Genomic DNA, 23,054 nt, shown 5'->3' with positions numbered 1-23,054 from the left:
TCTATCCTACCTTTCACAGCGCTTTGGATACAAATTCTCAGTATTTCAAAATTCAGTAGAGATGTTCGGGTTCTAAAAAGTATTCCAGGAGTTCCAGAGACACACTGCCATTCCCCTGGTCTGTTGTTTTGAGCAATGAGACTTTTCATTTTAACACGGGTGTCATACCGGCTTTTTAAAGGCACAGTAAAACATTACTTGGAACCCTAGCCTAACTAACATTTTTATTTCATAGTGTTCTCAATACTTTCATACTGTTCGATAGCTCTAAGAAAATGAGTTTTTCAGTGTTTCACCAAAACCTTTTCCAAAAAACGCCAACTCCTTTTGACGGGAAAAATAAATGTAAACAGTGTCACACTTGCTTCTCACCTGTTTGAACAAGATTTCCCAGTGACAAAATTGTTCTGTTCAGATATTCAGTCTATTGGAATATGTATTCCTATTGTGTGAAGCACATTTCTAAATATTTCCCTAGTCTGGAGTCGTAAGTACTGAGTGCTACACACCAAATTGTCCAGTGATTGAAGCTCATTCATTGTGAATAGCCAACATTACTACACTGTGACCTTAACCCTGTCCCTAACCCTCTAACCCAAACCCTAAACCTAGCCCACACCTGAGCCTGAACCCTACCTAGCCCAAAACCTTTTCCTAACCCTAACCATGAACAGAGCCCCAATTCTCTAACCCGAATACCAGAACTAATCTCGATGACGTCATCACTCCCAGCTGGTCCCCTGGCCAAATCATTATCACCTGGGATCAATTAAGCCTGCCCACGTGGCCCCTCCCTCTTGGTGACGTCATCACATCCAGTTTAATGGCCTAACCAGGCTTCTTTCAAAATGGCCAACTCATTGTCCCAGAATAATAAATGTAACCAGTATCCAACTCGGTTCTATGTTCTTTGAACACGATTTCCTTGTCAGGAAACAATGTGTTACAGATATTAAGGCCCTTTATTCACGTATTCCTAGTGTTTGAAGCACTTTCTTAGATATTAACCTAGGTTATCATCGTGAATTTCCCGAGTTGGAGTCTCTCTCTTCCAGTGTCTCAAGCTTTTTCATTGTGAATTCTAATTTGGTAAAACAACCTTTTTTACAAATATATCAGCACTTTCAACAGTATTACCACGTGACAGTCTATCCTACCTTTCACAGCGCTTTGGATACAAATTCTCAGTATTTCAAAATTCAGTAGAGATGTTCGGGTTCTAAAACGTATTCCAGGAGTTCTAGAGACACTCTGCCATTCCCCTGGTCTGTTGTTTTGAGCAATGAGACTTTCATTTGAACACTGGTGTCATACCGGCTTTTTAAAGGCACAGTAAAACATTACTTGGAACCCTAGCCTAACTAACATTTTTATTTCATAGTGTTCTCAATACTTTCATACTGTTCGATAGCTCTAGGAAAATGAGTTTTTCAGTGTTTCACCAAAACCTTTTCCAGAAAACGCCAACTCCTTTTGACGGGAAAATAAATGTAAACAGTGTCACACTCGCTTCTCAGCTGTTTGAACAAGATTTCCCAGTGACAAAATTGTGCTGTTCAGATATTCAGTCTACTGGAATATGTTTTCCTATTGTGTGAAGCACATTTCTAAATATTTCCCTAGTCTGGAGTCGTAAGTTCTGAGTGCTACACACCAAATTGTCCAGTGATTGAAGCTCATTCATTGTGAATAGCCAACATTACTACACTGTGACCTTAACCCTGTCCCTAACCCTCTAACCCAAACCCTAAACCTAGCCCACACCTGAGCCTGAACCCTACCTAGCCCAAAACCTTATCCTAACCCTAACCATGAACAGAGCCCCAATTCTCTAACCCTAATACCAGAACTAATCTCGATGACGTCATCACTCCCAGCTGGTCCCCTGGCCAAATCATTATCACCTGGGATCAATTAAGCCTGCCCACGTGGCCCCTCCCTCTTGGTGACGTCATCACATCCAGTTTAATGGCCTAACCAGGCTTCTTTCAAAATGGCCAACTCATTGTCCCAGAATAATAAATGTAACCAGTATCCAACTCGGTTCTATGTTCTTTGAACACGATTTCCTTGTCAGGAAACAATGTGTTACAGATATTAAGGCCCTTTATTCACGTATGCCTAGTGTTTGAAGCACTTTCTTAGATATTAACCTAGGTTATCATCGTGAATTTCCCGAGTTGGAGTCTCTCTCTTCCAGTGTCTCAAGCTTTTTCATTGTGAATTCTAATTTGGTAAAACAACCTTTTTTACAAATATATCAGCACTTTCAACAGTATTACCACGTGACAGTCTATCCTACCTTTCACAGCGCTTTGGATACAAATTCTCAGTATTTCAAAATTCAGTAGAGATGTTCGGGTTCTAAAACGTATTCCAGGAGTTCTAGAGACACTCTGCCATTCCCCTGGTCTGTTGTTTTGAGCAATGAGACTTTCATTTGAACACTGGTGTCATACCGGCTTTTTAAAGGCACAGTAAAACATTACTTGGAACCCTAGCCTAACTAACATTTTTATTTCATAGTGTTCTCAATACTTTCATACTGTTCGATAGCTCTAGGAAAATGAGTTTTTCAGTGTTTCACCAAAACCTTTTCCCGAAAACGCCAACTCCTTTTGACGGGAAAAATAAATGTAAACAGTGTCACACTGGCTTCTCAGCTGTTTGAACAAGATTTCCCAGTGACAAAATTGTGCTGTTCAGATATTCAGTCTACTGGAATATATATTCCTATTGTGTGAAGCACATTTCTAAATATTTCCCTAGTCTGGAGTCATAAGTTCTGAGTGCTACACACCAAATTGTCGAGTGATTGAAGCTCATTCATTGTGAATAGTCAACATTACTACACTGTGACCGTCAGCCTGTCGCTAACCCTCTAACCCAAACCCTAAACCTAGCCCACACCTGAGCCTGAACCCTACCTAGCCCAAAACCTTATCCTAACCCTAACCATGAACAGAGCCCCAAATCTCTAACCCTAATACCAGAACTAATCTCGATGACGTCATCACTCCCAGCTGGTCCCCTGGCCAAATCATTATCACCTGGGATCAATTAAGCCTGCCCACGTGGCCCCTCCCCCTTGGTGACGTCATCACATCCGGTTTAATGGCCTAACCAGGCTTCTTTCAAAATGGCCAACTCATTGTCCCGGAATAATAAATGTAACCAGTATCCAACTCGGTTCTATGTTCTTTGAACACGATTTCCTTGTCAGGAAACAATGTGTTACAGATATTAAGGCCCTTTATTCACGTATTCCTAGTGTTTGAAGCACTTTCTTAGATATTAACCTAGGTTATCATCGTGAATTTCCCGAGTTGGAGTCTCTCTCTTCCAGTGTCTCAAGCTTTTTCATTGTGAATTTTAATTTGGTAAAACAACCTTTTTTACAAATATACCAGCACTTTCAACATTATTACCACTTGACAGTCTATCCTACCTTTCACAGCGCTTTGGATACAAATTCTCAGTATTTCAAAATTCAGTAGAGATGTTCGGGTTCTAAAACGTATTCCAGGAGTTCTAGAGACACTCTGCCATTCCCCTGGTCTGTTGTTTTGAGCAATGAGACTTTCATTTGAATACGGGTGTCATACCGGCTTTTTAAAGGCACAGTAAAACATTACTTGGAACCCTAGCCTAACTAACATTTTTATTTCATAGTGTTCTCAATACTTTCATACTGTTCGATAGCTCTAGGAAAATGAGTTTTTCAGTGTTTCACCAAAACCTTTTCCCGAAAACGCCAACTCCTTTTGACGGGAAAAATAAATGTAAACAGTGTCACACTGGCTTCTCAGCTGTTTGAACAAGATTTCCCAGTGACAAAATTGTGCTGTTCAGATATTCAGTCTACTGGAATATATATTCCTATTGTGTGAAGCACATTTCTAAATATTTCCCTAGTCTGGAGTCATAAGTTCTGAGTGCTACACACCAAATTGTCGAGTGATTGAAGCTCATTCATTGTGAATAGCCAACATTACTACACTGTGACCGTCAGCCTGTCCCTAACCCTCTAACCCAAACCCTAAACCTAGCCCATACCTGAGCCTGAACCCTACCTAGCCCAAAACCTTATCCTAACCCTAACCATGAACAGAGCCCCAATTCTCTAACCCTAATACCAGAACTAATCTCGATGACATCATCACTCCCAGCTGGTCCCCTGGCCAAATCATTATCACCTGGGATCAATTAAGCCTGCCCACGTGGCCCCTCCCCCTTGGTGACGTCATCACATCCGGTTTAATGGCCTAACCAGGCTTCTTTCAAAATGGCCAACTCATTGTCCCGAATAATAAATGTAACCAGTATCCAACTCGGTTCTATGTTCTTTGAACACGATTTCCTTGTCAGGAAACAATGTGTTACAGATATTAAGGCCCTTTATTCACGTATTCCTAGTGTTTGAAGCACTTTCTTAGATATTAACCTAGGTTATCATCGTGAATTTCCCGAGTTGGAGTCTCTCTCTTCCAGTGTCTCAAGCTTTTTCATTGTGAATTCTAATTTGGTAAAACAACCTTTTTTACAAATATACCAGCACTTTCAACATTATTACCACTTGACAGTCTATCCTACCTTTCACAGCGCTTTGGATACAAATTCTCAGTATTTCAAAATTCAGTAGAGATGTTCGGTTTCTAAAACGTATTCCAGGAGTTCTAGCGACACTCTGCCATTCCCCTGGTCTGTTGCTTTGAGCAATGAGACTTTTCATTGTAACACGGGTGTCATACCGGCTTTTTAAAGGCACAGTAAAACATTACTTGGAACCCTAGCCTAACTAACATTTTTATTTCATAGTGTTCTCAATACTTTCATACTGTTCGATAGCTCTAGGAAAATATGTTTTTCAGTGTTTCACCAAAACCTTTTCCCCAAAACGCCAACTCCTTTTGACGGGAAAAATAAATGTAAACAGTGTCACACTCGGTTCTCAGCTGTTTGAACAAGATTTCCCAGTGACAAAATTGTGCTGTTCAGATATTCAGTCTACTGGAATATATATTCCTATTGTGTGAAGCACATTTCTAAATATTTCCCTAGTCTGGAGTCGTAAGTTCTGAGTGCTACACACCAAATTGTCGAGTGATTGAAGCTCATTCTTTGTGAATAGCCAACATTACTACACTGTGACCGTCAGCCTGTCCCTAACCCTCTAACCCAAACCCTAAACCTAGCCCACACCTGAGCCTGAACCCTACCTAGCCCAAAACCTTATCCTAACCCTAACCATGAACAGAGCCCCAATTCTCTAACCCTAATACCAGAACTAATCTCGATGACGTCATCACTCCCAGCTGGTCCCCTGGCCAAATCATTATCACCTGGGATCAATTAAGCCTGCCCACGTGGCCCCTCCCCCTTGGTGACGTCATCACATCCGGTTTAATGGCCTAACCAGGCTTCTTTCAAAATCGCCAACTCAATGTCCCGGAATAATAAATGTAACCAGTATCCAACTAGGTTCTATGTTCTTTGAACACGATTTCCTTGTCAGGAAACAATGTGTTACAGATATTAAGGCCCTTTATTCACGTATTCCTAGTGTTTGAAGCACTTTCTTAGATATTAACCTAGGTTATCATTGTGAATTTCCCGAGTTGGAGTCTCTCTCTTCCAGTGTCTCAAGCTTTTTCATTGTGAATTCTAATTTGGTAAAACAACATTTTTAAAAATATACCAGCACTTTCAACATTATTACCACTTGACAGTCTATCCTACCTTTCACAGCGCTTTGGATACAAATTCTCAGTATTTCAAAATTCAGTAGAGATGTTCGGGTTCTAAAACGTATTCCAGGGGTTCTAGAGACACTCTGCCATTCCCCTGGTCTGTTGCTTTGAGCAATGAGACTTTTCATTTGAACACGGGTGTCATACCGGCTTTTTAAAGGCACAGTAAAACATTACTTGGAACCCTAGCCTAACTAACATTTTTTATTTCATAGTGTTCTCAATACTTTCATACTGTTCGATAGCTCTAGGAAAATGAGTTTTTCAGTGTTTCACCGAAACCTTTTCCCGAAAACGCCAACTCCTTTTGACGGGAAAAATAAATGAAAACAGTGTCACACTCGGTTCTCAGCTGTTTGAACAAGATTTCCCAGTGACAAAATTGTGCTGTGCAGATATTCAGTCTACTGGAATATGTATTCCTATTGTGTGAAGCACATTTCTAAATATTTCCCTAGTCTGGAGTCGTAAGTTCTGAGTGCTACACACCAAATTGTCCAGTTATTGAAGCTTATTCATTGTGAATAGCCAACATTACTACACTGTGACCGTAACCCTGTCCCTAACCCTCTAACCCAAACCCTAAACCGAGCCCACACCTGAGCCTGAACCCCACCTAGCCCAAAACCTTATCCTAACCCTAACCATAAACAGAGCCCCCATTCTCTAACCCTAATACCAGAACTAATCTCGATGACGTCATCACTCCCAGCTGGTCCCCTGGCCAAATCATTATCACCTGGGTTCAATTAAGCCTGCCCAATGTATCATGACACATCAGGGAGAAAAGATGGCGACCTGCTGGAAGGTAGGGAGAGAGTGCGAGTGAGGAACCCATAGAGGAGAGTGTAGACGTGTGTGGTGTGTGTGTGTGTGAGCTAGGGTCAGTTAGATTCTGCACGTCTTCCAAGGGGCTCCCTAACTGGGCAGTCCTTGACGGCGCAGCCCCGCGCACAAAGCGGACACTTCTCAGCGGCTGGTGCAGACGCGGAGACCACGCCATCTTGGGAAACAGAGCTGCCTGAGACGCGGATCCTGGCTTCTGACACAAACCAGGACCCTGCAGCCACTGGGCACAGAGAACTGCTATCACAGCTTCAGACCAACAAACAAGAATCCAGACTTCCCGGCAGATTTCCGTGAGTCAAAGAGCCTACCCCACTCCCAGCAGGTGCGAGCGCCATAGTAACTGATAGACCCGCCCCTCCCCCAAGCTGCTGAACGCTCACAGGCGCGCCGAGAGCACAGTAACTGATAGACCCGCCCCTCGCCCAAGCTGCCGAGCTTTCCCTTGCCCAAGCTGCCGAGCTTTGCGCAGGGATGCGCTCCCCTCTAGGGAATTTGGCGCAGCATGGGACAGAAGCAGCTCTCGGTCGGGGAAATCTGTCAGTGCGCTGTGCACAGAGGGCTCCCCTTCGGGGAATTTGGCTTGCGGGTCACAGCTCCCCCTTCTGGGAATCTTAGGGCGTGCACAGAAGGGTTTCCCTTCAGGGAAGTTGGCGCGCAGGACGGACTCCGCCCCCCTTCCGGGACTTTGGGAGAGTGCACCACAGAATCAGCTCACCTTCAGGATTTTAAGAATGTGCGCTCTAGCCGGTTTGGCTCAGTAGAGAGAGCACACACAGGACACAGCTCCACTTCAGGGAATTTGGCACGCCGGACACAGCTGCCGGGGATCCCTGACTCACAGCGCATTCACACTAAGAGCCAGCGACCCCAATTGTTAAGAAACCTCACAAGGCAACAGAGACTTTGACACTCGAGTCTTGGTGCAGACACAGGGAAACTCTGACTCCTGGCACATCCTAAGGATCTCATTTTCGGCGCATACCAACAGTGTGGTACAGACAGGGCCCCTGATTCCAAGTGTGCACACGAGACCACACAGAACACTGAGGACACTGACCCTGGGCAAGTCTGGTTCCCACCAACCAAAGGCAGCCACACGTCCTAGTGTCAGAGCACTCCAGTGAAACTCGGGTGGAGCGAAGTCCCCACAGCACACGGCCCAGGTCCACGCAAACGGAAACTTGAGCTTTCTGGTAATAGCCAGAATGGGGAAACGAAATATCTCACAGAGGAAAGAAAATGTGGAGTCGCCAAGAAAGGAAATTAGTGAAACTGAAGCTTGCAACATGGCCGAAAAGGAGTTCAGAGTAATGGTCGTGGAATTTATACAACGGATGGATGAGAAAATCAACAACTTATGCAAGAATCAGGAAGAAATGAAGAGTGATATAGCTACAATCAAAAACACCATGGAAAGTTTCAACAGTAGACTACAAGAAGCAGAGGACCGAATTAGTGAGTTAGAAGATCAGGTACAGAAACAAGCTCAAGCTGAACAGCAATTGGAGAAAAAACTTAAAAAGCAGGAGGAAAGCCTAAGGGAGCTTCGGGACAACATGAAGCGAAGTAACGTGCGTATAATAGGGCTGCCAGAAGGACAAAAAGAGCAGCAGGGTTTAGAAAATCTATTTGAAGAAATAATGACAGAAAACTTCCCGGATATGGGAAAGATAAAAGTTACGCAAGTAAAGAGAGTCCCAAGCAGGATCAACCCCAAAAGACCCACACCAAGACATGTCATAATTTCAATGGCAAATATAAATGATAAAGAGAGAATCCTAAAGGCGGCAAGAGAGAGACAGAGAGTTACCTACAAAGGAACACCCATCAGATTGTCAAATGATTACTCATCAGAAACACAACAAGCTAGAAGTGAATGGAAGGAGGTATACAAAGTGTTGCAAAGCAAAGGACTGAATCCAAGAATACTATATCCAGCAAGACTATCAATCAAAATTGAAGGGGAAATCAGGAGCTTTGCAGACAAAAAAAGCCTCAGGGAGTTTATCACCACCAAACCAGCAATGCAAGAATTGCTAAAGGGAATACTGTAAAAAGAAGAAATAAACAGGTAAGAAGGAATACAGACACAAAAATAGATATGACTGCAAACAAATACCTTTCAGTAATAACTTTAAATGTAAACGGACTAAATGCTCCAATCAAAAGACATCGAGTAGCTGAATGGATAAAAAAACACGACCCATGTATATGCTGTCTACAAGAGACCCACCTCAGAACAAGAGACTCACACAGATTGAAAGTGAAGGGATGGAAAAATATCTTTCAGGCAAATGGAAATGAAAAAAAAGCAGGGGTAGCAATACTTATATCTGACAAAATAGACCTCAAAGTAAATGCCATAACAAGAGATAAGGAAGGCCACTTCATAATACTAAAGGCAGAAATCCAACAAGAAGAAATAATTCTGGTAAACATATACGCTCCCAATATAGGAGCACCCAAATACATAAAAAAACTCCTGGAGGATATCAAGGGAGAGATTAATAGCAATACAATCATAGTAGGAGACTTTAATACCCCACTATCATCACTGGACAAATCCTCTAAACAAAAAATCAGCAAAGAAACAGCAATCTTAAATGACTCACTAGACCAGATGGAATTAGTTGACATCTTCAGAACATTTCACCCCAAAGCCACAGAATATACATTCTTCTCAAGTGCACATGGGTCATTTTCAAAGATAGACCATATGCTGGGTCACAGGCAAAATCTCTTCAAATTCAAGAAGATAGAAATTATATCAAGCATCTTCTCAGATCACAGTGGCATAAAACTGGAAATCAACTACTATAAATACAATCCAAAGAAATCAAACACATGGAGACTAAACAGCATGCTATTAAACAAGGACTGGGTCACCAGAGAGATCAAGGAAGAAATAAAAAACATCATGGCAACAAATGACAATGAAAACACAACAATCCAAAATCTATGGGACACAGCGAAAGCAGTCTTGAGAGGGAAGTTCATAGCTCTACAAGCCTATTGCAAAAAACAAGAAACAATGGTAATAAATTACTTAACACTACAACTCAAAGAGCTAGAAAAAGCGCAGCAAGAAAAGCCCAGTGTAACCAGAAGGAAGGAAATAACAAAGATCAGAGCAGAGATAAATGACATAGAGACCAAAGAAACAATACATAAGATCAACAAAACCAAGAGCTGGTTCTTTGAAAGGATAAACAAGATTGATGGACCTCTAGCCAGGCTCACCAAGAAGCAAAGAGAGAGGACCCAAATAAACAAAATCAGAAATGAAAGAGGTGAAATAACAACAGACCCTGCTGAGATACAAAGGATTGTTACAAAATACTACGAACAACTCTATTCCAACAAACTGGACAACCTGGAGGAAATGGACATATTCCTAGAAAAATATAACCTTCCAAAAATCAATCAAGAAGAATCTAAACAGCTCAATAGGCCAATAACTATGGACGAAATTGAAGCAGTCATCAAAAAGCTTCCGGCAAACAAAAGCCCGGGGCCTGATGGCTTCACAGGAGAGTTTTACCAAACATTCAAGGAAGAACTAAAACCTATCCTCCTCAGACTATTCCAAAAAATTCAAGTGGAAGGAACACTTCCAAGCTCCTTCTATGAAGCCAGCATCACCCTAATACCAAAACCAGATAAAGACAACACAATGAAAGAGAATTACAGACCAATATCCCTCATGAACATAGATGCCAAAATCCTCAACAAAATTCTAGCAAATCGGCTCCAGCAGTACATCAGAAAGATCATACACCATGACCAAGTAGGATTTATCCGAGGAATGCAAGGATGGTACAATATCCGCAAATCAATAAACGTGATACATCACATAAACAAATTGAAAGATAAAAATCACATAGTCATATCAATTGATGCAGAAAAAGCATTTGACAAAATCCAACACCCTTTCTTGATAAAAACTCTCAACAAGGTGGGAATAGATGGCTCATACCTCAACATAATAAAAGCTATATATGATAAACCCACAGCAAACATCATACTCAATGGACAAAAACTAAAAACATTTCCCCTAAGAACAGGAACAAGACAGGGATGCCCACTCTCACCACTCCTGTTTGACATAGTACTGGAAGTATTAGCCATTGCAATTAGACAAGAAGAAGAAATAAAAGGCATCCAAATTGGAAAAGAACAAGTAAAGCTGTCTTTATTTGCAGATGACATGATATTGTACATAAAAAATCCGAAAGACTCCGTCAAAAAACTAATAGACTTAATAAATGAATTCGGCAATGTAGCAGGATACAAAATTAACGCCAAGAAATCTATGGCCTTTCTATACACCAATAGTGAACTTACAGACAGAGAGACTAAAAAGGCAATCCCATTTAACATCGCGCCAAAAAAATTAAGATAACTAGGAATAAACTTAACTAAGGAGGTAAAAGACCTATACACGGAAAACTACAGGACACTGAAAAAAGAGATAGAGGAAGACGTAAACAGATGGAAGAACATACCATGTTCATGGATTGGTAGAATCAACATCATTAAAATGTCCATACTACCCAAAGCAATCTATAGATTCAATGCACTCCCCATTAAAATACCAACGGCATATTTCACAGACCTTGAAAGAACTCTCCAAAAATTCATCTGGAATAAAAAAAGACCCCGAATAGCCGCAGCAATCCTGAGAAAGAAGAATAAAGTAGGAGGGATCTCAATACCAGATTTCAAGCTGTATTACAAAGCCACTGTTATCAAAACAGCCTGGTACTGGCACAAGAACAGACATATAGATCAATGGAACAGAATAGAGAATCCAGATATCGACCCAAACCACTATGCTCAATTAATATTTGACAAAGGAGGCATGAACCTACAATGGAATAAAGACAGTCTCTTCAATAAATGGTGTTGGGAAAATTGGACAGATACATGCAAAAAAATGAAGCTTGATCACCAACTTACGCCATACACAAAAATAAACTCAAAATGGATACAGGACTTAAACATAAGACGGGAAACCATAAAAATACTAGAGCAATCCACAGGCAGCAAAATCTCAGACATATGCCAAAAGAAATTCTTCACTGACACTGCTCCTAGGGCAGTGGAAGCTAAAGAGAAAATTAACAAATGGGACTACATAAAAATAAAAAGCTTTTTCACAGCAAAAGAAACCATCAACAAAACAACAAGAAGGCCCACTACATGGGAGAACATATTTGCAAATGGCATCACTGATAAAGGTTTAATCTCCAACATCTACAGGCAGCTTATGCAACTTAATAAAAGGAAGATAAATGATCCAATAAGAAAATGGGCAACAGACCTAAATAGAATCTTTTCAAAAGAAGACAGAAGGAAGGCCAAGAGACACATGAAAACATGCTCAACGTCACTAATTATCCGAGAGATGCAAATCAAAACAACAATGCGGTACCATCTTACACCTGTCAGAATGGCTATCATCAACAAATCAACAAACGACAAGTGTTGGCGAGGATGCGGAGAAAAAGGAACCCTCGTGCACTGCTGGTGGGAATGCAGATTGGTGCAGCCACTGTGGAGAACAGTATGGAGTTTCCTCAAAAAACTGAAAATGGAACTCCCATTTGACCCAGTAATCCCACTCCTGGGAATATATCCGAAGAAACTAGAAACACCAATCAGAAAGGATATATGCACCCCTATGTTCATAGCAGCACAATTCACCATAGCTAAGATTTGGAAACAGCCTAGGTGCCCGTCAGCAGATGACTGGATCAGAAAACTGTGGTACATCTACACAATGGAATACTATGCTGCCTTAAAAAAGAAGGAATTCTCATCATTTGCAACAACCTGGATGGAATTGGAGAACATTATGTTAAGTGAAATAAGTCAGTCAATGAAAGAAAAATACCACATGATCTCACTCATTTATGGATAATAAAGAACATTATAAAATTGAACAAAAAGATAGATACAGAGACAGTAAAGCATCAAACAGACTGTCAAATTACAGGGGGAAGGTTAGGGAGAGATGGGGGAGATAAGAGATCAATCAAAGGACTTGTATGCATGCATATAAGCATAACCAATGGACGCAAAACTCTGGGGGGTGAGGGCATATATGGGAGTGGGGTGGGGGGGCAATGGCAAGATATGTACACATATAATACCTTAATAAAAAAAATTGGGGGAAAAAAAAAAAAAAAAGCCTGCCCACGTGGCCCCTCCCCCTTGGTGACGTCATCACATCTGGTTTAATGGCCTAAAGAGGCTTTTTTCAAAATCGCCAACTCATTGTCTCGGAATAATAAATGTAACCAGTATCCAACTCGGTTCTATGTTCTTTGAACACGATTTCCTTGTCAGGAAACAATGTGTTACAGATATTAAAGCCCTTTATTCACGTATTCCTAGTGTTTGAAGCACTTTCTTAGATATTAACCTAGGTTATCTTTGTGAATTTCCCGAGTTGGAGTCTCTCTGTTCCAGTGCCTCAAGCTTTTTCATTGTAAATTCTAATTTGGTAAAACAACCTTTTTTACAAATATACCAGCACTTTCAACATTATTATCACTTGACAGTCTATCCTACATTTCACAGCGCTTTGGATACAAATTCTCAGTATTTCAAAATTCAGTAGAGATGTTCGGGTTCTAAAACGTATTCCAGGAGTTCTAGAGACACTCTGCCATTCCCCTGGTCTGTTGTTTTGAGCAATGAGACTTTCATTTGAACACGGGTGTCATACCGGCTTTTTAAAGGCACAGTAAAACATTACTTGGAACCCTAGCCTAACTAACATTTTTATTTCATAGTGTTCTCAATACTTTCATACTGTTCGATAGCTCTAGGAAAATGAGTTTTTCAGTGTTTCACCAAAACCTATTCCCGAAAACGCCAACTCCTTTTGACGGGAAAAATAAATGTAAACAGTGTCACACTGGCTTCTCAGCTGTTTGAACAAGATTTCCCAGTGACAAAATTGTGCTGTTCAGATATTCAGTCTACTGGAATATATATTCCTATTGTGTGAAGCACATTTCTAAATATTTCCCTAGTCTGGAGTCATAAGTTCTGAGTGCTACACACCAAATTGTCGAGTGATTGAAGCTCATTCATTGTGAATAGCCAACATTACTACACTGTGACCGTCAGCCTGTCCCTAACCCTCTAACCCAAACCCTAAACCTAGCCCATACCTGAGCCTGAACCCTACCTAGCCCAAAACCTTATCCTAACCCTAACCATGAACAGAGCCCCAATTCTCTAACCCTAATACCAGAACTAATCTCGATGACGTCATCACTCCCAGCTGGTCCCCTGGCCAAATCATTATCACCTGGGATCAATTAAGCCTGCCCACGTGGCCCCTCCCCCTTGGTGACGTCATCACATCCGGTTTAATGGCCTAACCAGGCTTCTTTCAAAATCGCCAACTCATTGTCCCGAATAATAAATGTAACCAGTATCCAACTGGGTTCTATGTTCTTTGAACACGATTTCCTTGTCAGGAAACAATGTGTTACAGATATTAAGGCCCTTTATTCACGTATTCCTAGTGTTTGAAGCACTTTCTTAGATATTAACCTAGGTTATCATCGTGAATTTCCCGAGTTGGAGTCTCTCTCTTCCAGTGTCTCAAGCTTTTTCATTGTGAATTCTAATTTGGTAAAACAACCTTTTTTACAAATATACCAGCACTTTCAACATTATTACCACTTGACAGTCTATCCTACCTTTCACAGCGCTTTGGATACAAATTCTCAGTATTTCAAAATTCAGTAGAGATGTTCAGTTTCTAAAACGTATTCCAGGAGTTCTAGAGACAATCTGCCATTCCCCTGGTCTGTTGTTTTGAGCAATGAGACTTTTCATTTTAACACGGGTGTCATACCGGCTTTTTAAAGGCACAGTAAAACATTACTTGGAACCCTAGCCTAACTAACATTTTTATTTCATAGTGTTCTCAATACTTTCATACTGTTCGATAGCTCTAGGAAAATATGTTTTTCAGTGTTTCACCAAAACCTTTTCCCCAAAACGCCAACTCCTTTTGACGGGAAAAATAAATGTAAACAGTGTCACACTCGGTTCTCAGCTGTTTGAACAAGATTTCCCAGTGACAAAATTGTGCTGTTCAGATATTCAGTCTACTGGAATATATATTCCTATTGTGTGAAGCACATTTCTAAATATTTCCCTAGTCTGGAGTCGTAAGTTCTGAGTGCTACACACCAAATTGTCGAGTGATTGAAGCTCATTCATTGTGAATAGCCAACATTACTACACTGTGACCGTCAGCCTGTCCCTAACCCTCTAACCCAAACCCTAAACCTAGCCCACACCTGAGCCTGAACCCTACCTAGCCCAAAACCTTATCCTAACCCTAACCATGAACAGAGCCCCAATTCTCTAACCCTAATACCAGAACTAATCTCGATGACGTCATCACTCCCAGCTGGTCCCCTGGCCAAATCATTATCACCTGGGATCAATTAAGCCTGCCCACGTGGCCCCTCCCCCTTGGTGACGTCATCACATCCGGTTTAATGGCCAAACCAGGCTTCTTTCAAAATGGCCAACTCATTGTCCCGGAATAATAAATGTAACCAGTATCGAACTCGGTTCTATGTTCTTTGAACACGATTTCCTTCTCAGGAAACAATGTGTTACAGATATTAAGGCCCTTTATTCACGTATTCCTAGTGTTTGAAGCACTTTCTTAGATATTAACCTAGGTTATCATCGTGAATTTCCCGAGTTGGAGTCTCTCTCTTCCAGTGTCTCAAGCTTTTTCATTGTGAATTCTAATTTGGTAAAACAACCTTTTTTACAAATATACCAGCACTTTCAACATTATTACCACTTGACAGTCTATCCTACCTTTCACAGCGCTTTGGATACAAATTCTCAGTATTTCAAAATTCAGTAGAGATGTTCGGTTTCTAAAACGTATTCCAGGAGTTCTAGAGACAATCTGCCATTCCCCTGGTCTGTTGTTTTGAGCAATGAGACTTTTCATTGTAACACGGGTGTCATACCGGCTTTTTAAAGGCACAGTAAAACATTACTTGGAACCCAAGCCTAACTAACATTTTTATTTCATAGTGTTCTCAATACTTTCATACTGTTCGATAGCTCTAGGAAAATGAGTTTTTCAGTGTTTCACCAAAACCTTTTCCCGAAAACGCCAACTCCTTTTGACGGGAAAAATAAATGTAAACAGTGTCACACTGGCTTCTCAGCTGTTTGAACAAGATTTCCCAGTGACAAAATTGTGCTGTTCAGATATTCAGTCTACTGGAATATATATTCCTATTGTGTGAAGCACATTTCTAAATATTTCCCTAGTCTGGAGTCATAAGTTCTGAGTGCTACACACCAAATTGTCGAGTGATTGAAGCTCATTCATTGTGAATAGCCAACATTACTACACTGTGACCGTCAGCCTGTCCCTAACCCTCTAACCCAAACCCTAAACCTAGCCCACACCTGAGCCTGAACCCTACCTAGCCCAAAACCTTATCCTAACCCTAACCATGAACAGAGCCCCAATTCTCTAACCCTAATACCAGAACTAATCTCGATGACGTCATCACTCCCAGCTGGTCCCCTGGCCAAATCATTATCACCTGGGATCAATTAAGCCTGCCCACGTGGCCCCTCCCCCTTGGTGACGTCATCACATCCGGTTTAATGGCCAAACCAGGCTTCTTTCAAAATCGCCAACTCATTGTCCCGAATAATAAATGTAACCAGTATCCAACTCGGTTCTATGTTCTTTGAACACGATTTCCTTGTCAGGAAACAATGTGTTACAGATATTAAGGCCCTTTATTCACGTATTCCTAGTGTTTGAAGCACTTTCTTAGATATTAACCTAGGTTATCATCGTGAATTTCCCGAGTTGGAGTCTCTCTCTTCCAGTGTCTCAAGCTTTTTCATTGTGAATTCTAATTTGGTAAAACAACCTTTTTTACAAATATACCAGCACTTTCAACATTATTACCACTTGACAGTCTATCCTACCTTTCACAGCGCTTCGGATACAAATTCTCAGTATTTCAAAATTCAGTAGAGATGTTCGGTTTCTAAAACGTATTCCAGGAGTTCTAGAGACAATCTGCCATTCCCCTGGTCTGTTGTTTTGAGCAATGAGACTTTTCATTTTAACACGGGTGTCATACCGGCTTTTTAAAGGCACAGTAAAACATTACTTGGAACCCTAGCCTAACTAACATTTTTATTTCATAGTGTTCTCAATACTTTCATACTGTTCGATAGCTCTAGGAAAATATGTTTTTCAGTGTTTCACCAAAACCTTTTCCCCAAAACGCCAACTCCTTTTGACGGGAAAAATAAATGTAAACAGTGTCACACTCGGTTCTCAGCTGTTTGAACAAGATTTCCCAGTGACAAAATTGTGCTGTTCAGATATTCAGTCTACTGGAATATATATTCCTATTGTGTGAAGCACATTTCTAAATATTTCCCTAGTCTGGAGTCGTAAGTTCTGAGTGCTACACACCAAATTGTCGAGTGATTGAAGCTCATTCATTGTGAATAGCCAACATTACTACACTGTGACCGTCAGCCTGTCCCTAACCCTCTAACCCAAACCCTAAACCTAGCCCACACCTGAGCCTGAACCCTACCTAGCCCAAAACCTTATCCTAACCCTAACCATGAACAGAGCCCCAATTCTCTAACCCTAATACCAGAACTAATCTCGATGACGTCATCACTCCCAGCTGGTCCCCTGGCCAAATCATTATCACCTGGGATCAATTAAGCCTGCCCACGTGGCCCCTCCCCCTTGGTGACGTCATCACATCCGGTTTAATGGCCAAACCAGGCTTCTTTCAAAATGGCCAACTCATTGTCCCGAATAATAAATGTAACCAGTATCCAACTCGGTTCTATGTTCTTTGAACACGATTTCCTTGTCAGGAAACAATGTGTTACAGATATTAAGGCCCTTTATTCACGTATTCCTAGTGTTTGAAGCACTTTCTTAGATATTAACCTAGGTTATCATCGTGAATTTCCCGAGTTGGAGTCTCTCTCTTCCAGTGTCTCAAGCTTTTTCATTGTGAATTCTAATTTGGTAAAACAACCTTTTTTACAAATATACCAGCACTTTCAACATTATTACCACTTGACAGTCTATCCTACCTTTCACAGCGCTTCGGATACAAATTCTCAGTATTTCAAAATTCAGTAGAGATGTTCGGTTTCTAAAACGTATTCCAGGAGTTCTAGAGACAATCTGCCATTCCCCTGGTCTGTTGTTTTGAGCAATGAGACTTTTCATTTTAACACGGGTGTCATACCGGCTTTTTAAAGGCACAGTAAAACATTACTTGGAACCCTAGCCTAACTAACATTTTTATTTCATAGTGTTCTCAATACTTTCATACTGTTCGATAGCTCTAGGAAAATATGTTTTTCAGTGTTTCACCAAAACCTTTTCCCCAAAACGCCAACTCCTTTTGACGGGAAAAATAAATGTAAACAGTGTCACACTCGGTTCTCAGCTGTTTGAACAAGATTTCCCAGTGACAAAATTGTGCTGTTCAGATATTCAGTCTACTGGAATATATATTCCTATTGTGTGAAGCACATTTCTAAATATTTCCCTAGTCTGGAGTCGTAAGTTCTGAGTGCTACACACCAAATTGTCGAGTGATTGAAGCTCATTCATTGTGAATAGCCAACATTACTACACTGTGACCGTCAGCCTGTCCCTAACCCTCTAACCCAAACCCTAAACCTAGCCCACACCTGAGCCTGAACCCTACCTAGCCCAAAACCTTATCCTAACCCTAACCATGAACAGAGCCCCAATTCTCTAACCCTAATACCAGAACTAATCTCGATGACGTCATCACTCCCAGCTGGTCCCCTGGCCAAATCATTATCACCTGGGATCAATTAAGCCTGCCCACGTGGCCCCTCCCCCTTGGTGACGTCATCACATCCGGTTTAATGGCCAAACCAGGCTTCTTTCAAAATCGCCAACTCATTGTCCCGAATAATAAATGTAACCAGTATCCAACTCGGTTCTATGTTCTTTGAACACGATTTCCTTGTCAGGAAACAATGTGTTACAGATATTAAGGCCCTTTATTCACGTATTCCTAGTGTTTGAAGCACTTTCTTAGATATTAACCTAGGTTATCATCGTGAATTTCCCGAGTTGGAGTCTCTCACTTCCAGTGTCTCAAGCTTTTTCATTGTGAATTCTAATTTGGTAAAACAACCTTTTTTACAAATATACCAGCACTTTCAACATTATTACCACTTGACAGTCTATCCTACCTTTCACAGCGCTTCGGATACAAATTCTCAGTATTTCAAAATTCAGTAGAGATGTTCGGTTTCTAAAACGTATTCCAGGAGTTCTAGAGACAATCTGCCATTCCCCTGGTCTGTTGTTTTGAGCAATGAGACTTTTCATTTTAACACGGGTGTCATACCGGCTTTTTAAAGGCACAGTAAAACATTACTTGGAACCCTAGCCTAACTAACATTTTTATTTCATAGTGTTCTCAATACTTTCATACTGTTCGATAGCTCTAGGAAAATATGTTTTTCAGTGTTTCACCAAAACCTTTTCCCCAAAACGCCAACTCCTTTTGACGGGAAAAATAAATGTAAACAGTGTCACACTCGGTTCTCAGCTGTTTGAACAAGATTTCCCAGTGACAAAATTGTGCTGTTCAGATATTCAGTCTACTGGAATATATATTCCTATTGTGTGAAGCACATTTCTAAATATTTCCCTAGTCTGGAGTCGTAAGTTCTGAGTGCTACACACCAAATTGTCGAGTGATTGAAGCTCATTCATTGTGAATAGCCAACATTACTACACTGTGACCGTCAGCCTGTCCCTAACCCTCTAACCCAAACCCTAAACCTAGCCCACACCTGAGCCTGAACCCTACCTAGCCCAAAACCTTATCCTAACCCTAACCATGAACAGAGCCCCAATTCTCTAACCCTAATACCAGAACTAATCTCGATGACGTCATCACTCCCAGCTGGTCCCCTGGCCAAATCATTATCACCTGGGATCAATTAAGCCTGCCCACGTGGCCCCTCCCCCTTGGTGACGTCATCACATCCGGTTTAATGGCCAAACCAGGCTTCTTTCAAAATCGCCAACTCATTGTCCCGAATAATAAATGTAACCAGTATCCAACTCGGTTCTATGTTCTTTGAACACGATTTCCTTGTCAGGAAACAATGTGTTACAGATATTAAGGCCCTTTATTCACGTATTCCTAGTGTTTGAAGCACTTTCTTAGATATTAACCTAGGTTATCATCGTGAATTTCCCGAGTTGGAGTCTCTCTCTTCCAGTGTCTCAAGCTTTTTCATTGTGAATTCTAATTTGGTAAAACAACCTTTTTTACAAATATACCAGCACTTTCAACATTATTACCACTTGACAGTCTATCCTACCTTTCACAGCGCTTCGGATACAAATTCTCAGTATTTCAAAATTCAGTAGAGATGTTCGGTTTCTAAAACGTATTCCAGGAGTTCTAGAGACAATCTGCCATTCCCCTGGTCTGTTGTTTTGAGCAATGAGACTTTTCATTTTAACACGGGTGTCATACCGGCTTTTTAAAGGCACAGTAAAACATTACTTGGAACCCTAGCCTAACTAACATTTTTATTTCATAGTGTTCTCAATACTTTCATACTGTTCGATAGCTCTAGGAAAATATGTTTTTCAGTGTTTCACCAAAACCTTTTCCCCAAAACGCCAACTCCTTTTGACGGGAAAAATAAATGTAAACAGTGTCACACTCGGTTCTCAGCTGTTTGAACAAGATTTCCCAGTGACAAAATTGTGCTGTTCAGATATTCAGTCTACTGGAATATATATTCCTATTGTGTGAAGCACATTTCTAAATATTTCCCTAGTCTGGAGTCGTAAGTTCTGAGTGCTACACACCAAATTGTCGAGTGATTGAAGCTCATTCATTGTGAATAGCCAACATTACTACACTGTGACCGTCAGCCTGTCCCTAACCCTCTAACCCAAACCCTAAACCTAGCCCACACCTGAGCCTGAACCCTACCTAGCCCAAAACCTTATCCTAACCCTAACCATGAACAGAGCCCCAATTCTCTAACCCTAATACCAGAACTAATCTCGATGACGTCATCACTCCCAGCTGGTCCCCTGGCCAAATCATTATCACCTGGGATCAATTAAGCCTGCCCACGTGGCCCCTCCCCCTTGGTGACGTCATCACATCCGGTTTAATGGCCAAACCAGGCTTCTTTCAAAATGGCCAACTCATTGTCCCGGAATAATAAATGTAACCAGTATCCAACTCGGTTCTATGTTCTTTGAACACGGTTTCCTTCTCAGGAAACAATGTGTTACAGATATTAAGGCCCTTTATTCACGTATTCCTAGTGTTTGAAGCACTTTCTTAGATATTAACCTAGGTTATCATCGTGAATTTCCCGAGTTGGAGTCTCTCTCTTCCAGTGTCTCAAGCTTTTTCATTGTGAATTTTAATTTGGTAAAACAACCTTTTTTACAAATATACCAGCACTTTCAACATTATTACCACTTGACAGTCTATCCTACCTTTCACAGCGCTTTGGATACAAATTCTCAGTATTTCAAAATTCAGTAGAGATGTTCGGGTTCTAAAACGTATTCCAGGAGTTCTAGAGACACTCTGCCATTCCCCTGGTCTGTTGTTTTGAGCAATGAGACTTTCATTTTAACACGGGTGTCATACCGGCTTTTTAAAGGCACAGTAAAACATTACTTGGAACCCTAGCCTAACTAACATTTTTATTTCATAGTGTTCTCAATACTTTCATACTGTTCGATAGCTCTAGGAAAATGAGTTTTTCAGTGTTTCACCAAAACCTTTTCCCGAAAACGCCAACTCCTTTTGACGGGAAAAATAAATGTAAACAGTGTCACACTGGCTTCTCAGCTGTTTGAACAAGATTTCCCAGTGACAAAATTGTGCTGTTCAGATATTCAGTCTACTGGAATATATATTCCTATTGTGTGAAGCACATTTCTAAATATTTCCCTAGTCTGGAGTCATAAGTTCTGAGTGCTACACACCAAATTGTCGAGTGATTGAAGCTCATTCATTGTGAATAGCCAACATTACTACACTGTGACCGTCAGCCTGTCCCTAACCCTCTAACCCAAACCCTAAACCTAGCCCATACCTGAGCCTGAACCCTACCTAGCCCAAAACCTTATCCTAACCCTAACCATGAACAGAGCCCCAATTCTCTAACCCTAATACCAGAACTAATCTCGATGACGTCATCACTCCCAGCTGGTCCCCTGGCCAAATCATTATCACCTGGGATCAATTAAGCCTGCCCACGTGGCCCCTCCCCCTTGGTGACGTCATCACATCCGGTTTAATGGCCTAACCAGGCTTCTTTCAAAATCGCCAACTCATTGTCCCGAATAATAAATGTAACCAGTATCCAACTCGGTTCTATGTTCTTTGAACACGATTTCCTTGTCAGGAAACAATGTGTTACAGATATTAAGGCCCTTTATTCACGTATTCCTAGTGTTTGAAGCACTTTCTTAGATATTAACCTAGGATATCATCGTGAATTTCCCGAGTTGGAGTCTCTCTCTTCCAGTGTCTCAAGCTTTTTCATTGTGAATTCTAATTTGGTAAAACAACCTTTTTTACAAATATACCAGCACTTTCAACATTATTACCACTTGACAGTCTATCCTACCTTTCACAGCGCTTTGGATACAAATTCTCAGTATTTCAAAATTCAGTAGAGATGTTCGGTTTCTAAAACGTATTCCAGGAGTTCTAGAGACAATCTGCCATTCCCCTGGTCTGTTGTTTTGAGCAATGAGACTTTTCATTGTAACACGGGTGTCATACCGGCTTTTTAAAGGCACAGTAAAACATTACTTGGAACCCTAGCCTAACTAACATTTTTATTTCATAGTGTTCTCAATACTTTCATACTGTTCGATAGCTCTAGGAAAATATGTTTTTCAGTGTTTCACCAAAACCTTTTCCCCAAAACGCCAACTCCTTTTGACGGGAAAAATAAATGTAAACAGTGTCACACTCGGTTCTCAGCTGTTTGAACAAGATTTCCCAGTGACAAAATTGTGCTGTTCAGATATTCAGTCTACTGGAATATATATTCCTATTGTGTGAAGCACATTTCTAAATATTTCCCTAGTCTGGAGTCATAAGTTCTGAGTGCTACACACCAAATTGTCGAGTGATTGAAGCTCATTCATTGTGAATAGCCAACATTACTACACTGTGACCGTCAGCCTGTCCCTAACCCTCTAACCCAAACCCTAAACCTAGCCCACACCTGAGCCTGAACCCTACCTAGCCCAAAACCTTATCCTAACCCTAACCATGAACAGAGCCCCAATTCTCTAACCCTAATACCAGAACTAATCTCGATGACGTC

Source organism: Cnephaeus nilssonii (genome assembly GCF_951640355.1).
Source record: "Cnephaeus nilssonii genome assembly, chromosome: 21".
NCBI classification, from domain to species: Eukaryota; Metazoa; Chordata; class Mammalia; order Chiroptera; family Vespertilionidae; genus Cnephaeus; species Cnephaeus nilssonii.
This window is presented reverse-complemented; position numbering follows the sequence as displayed.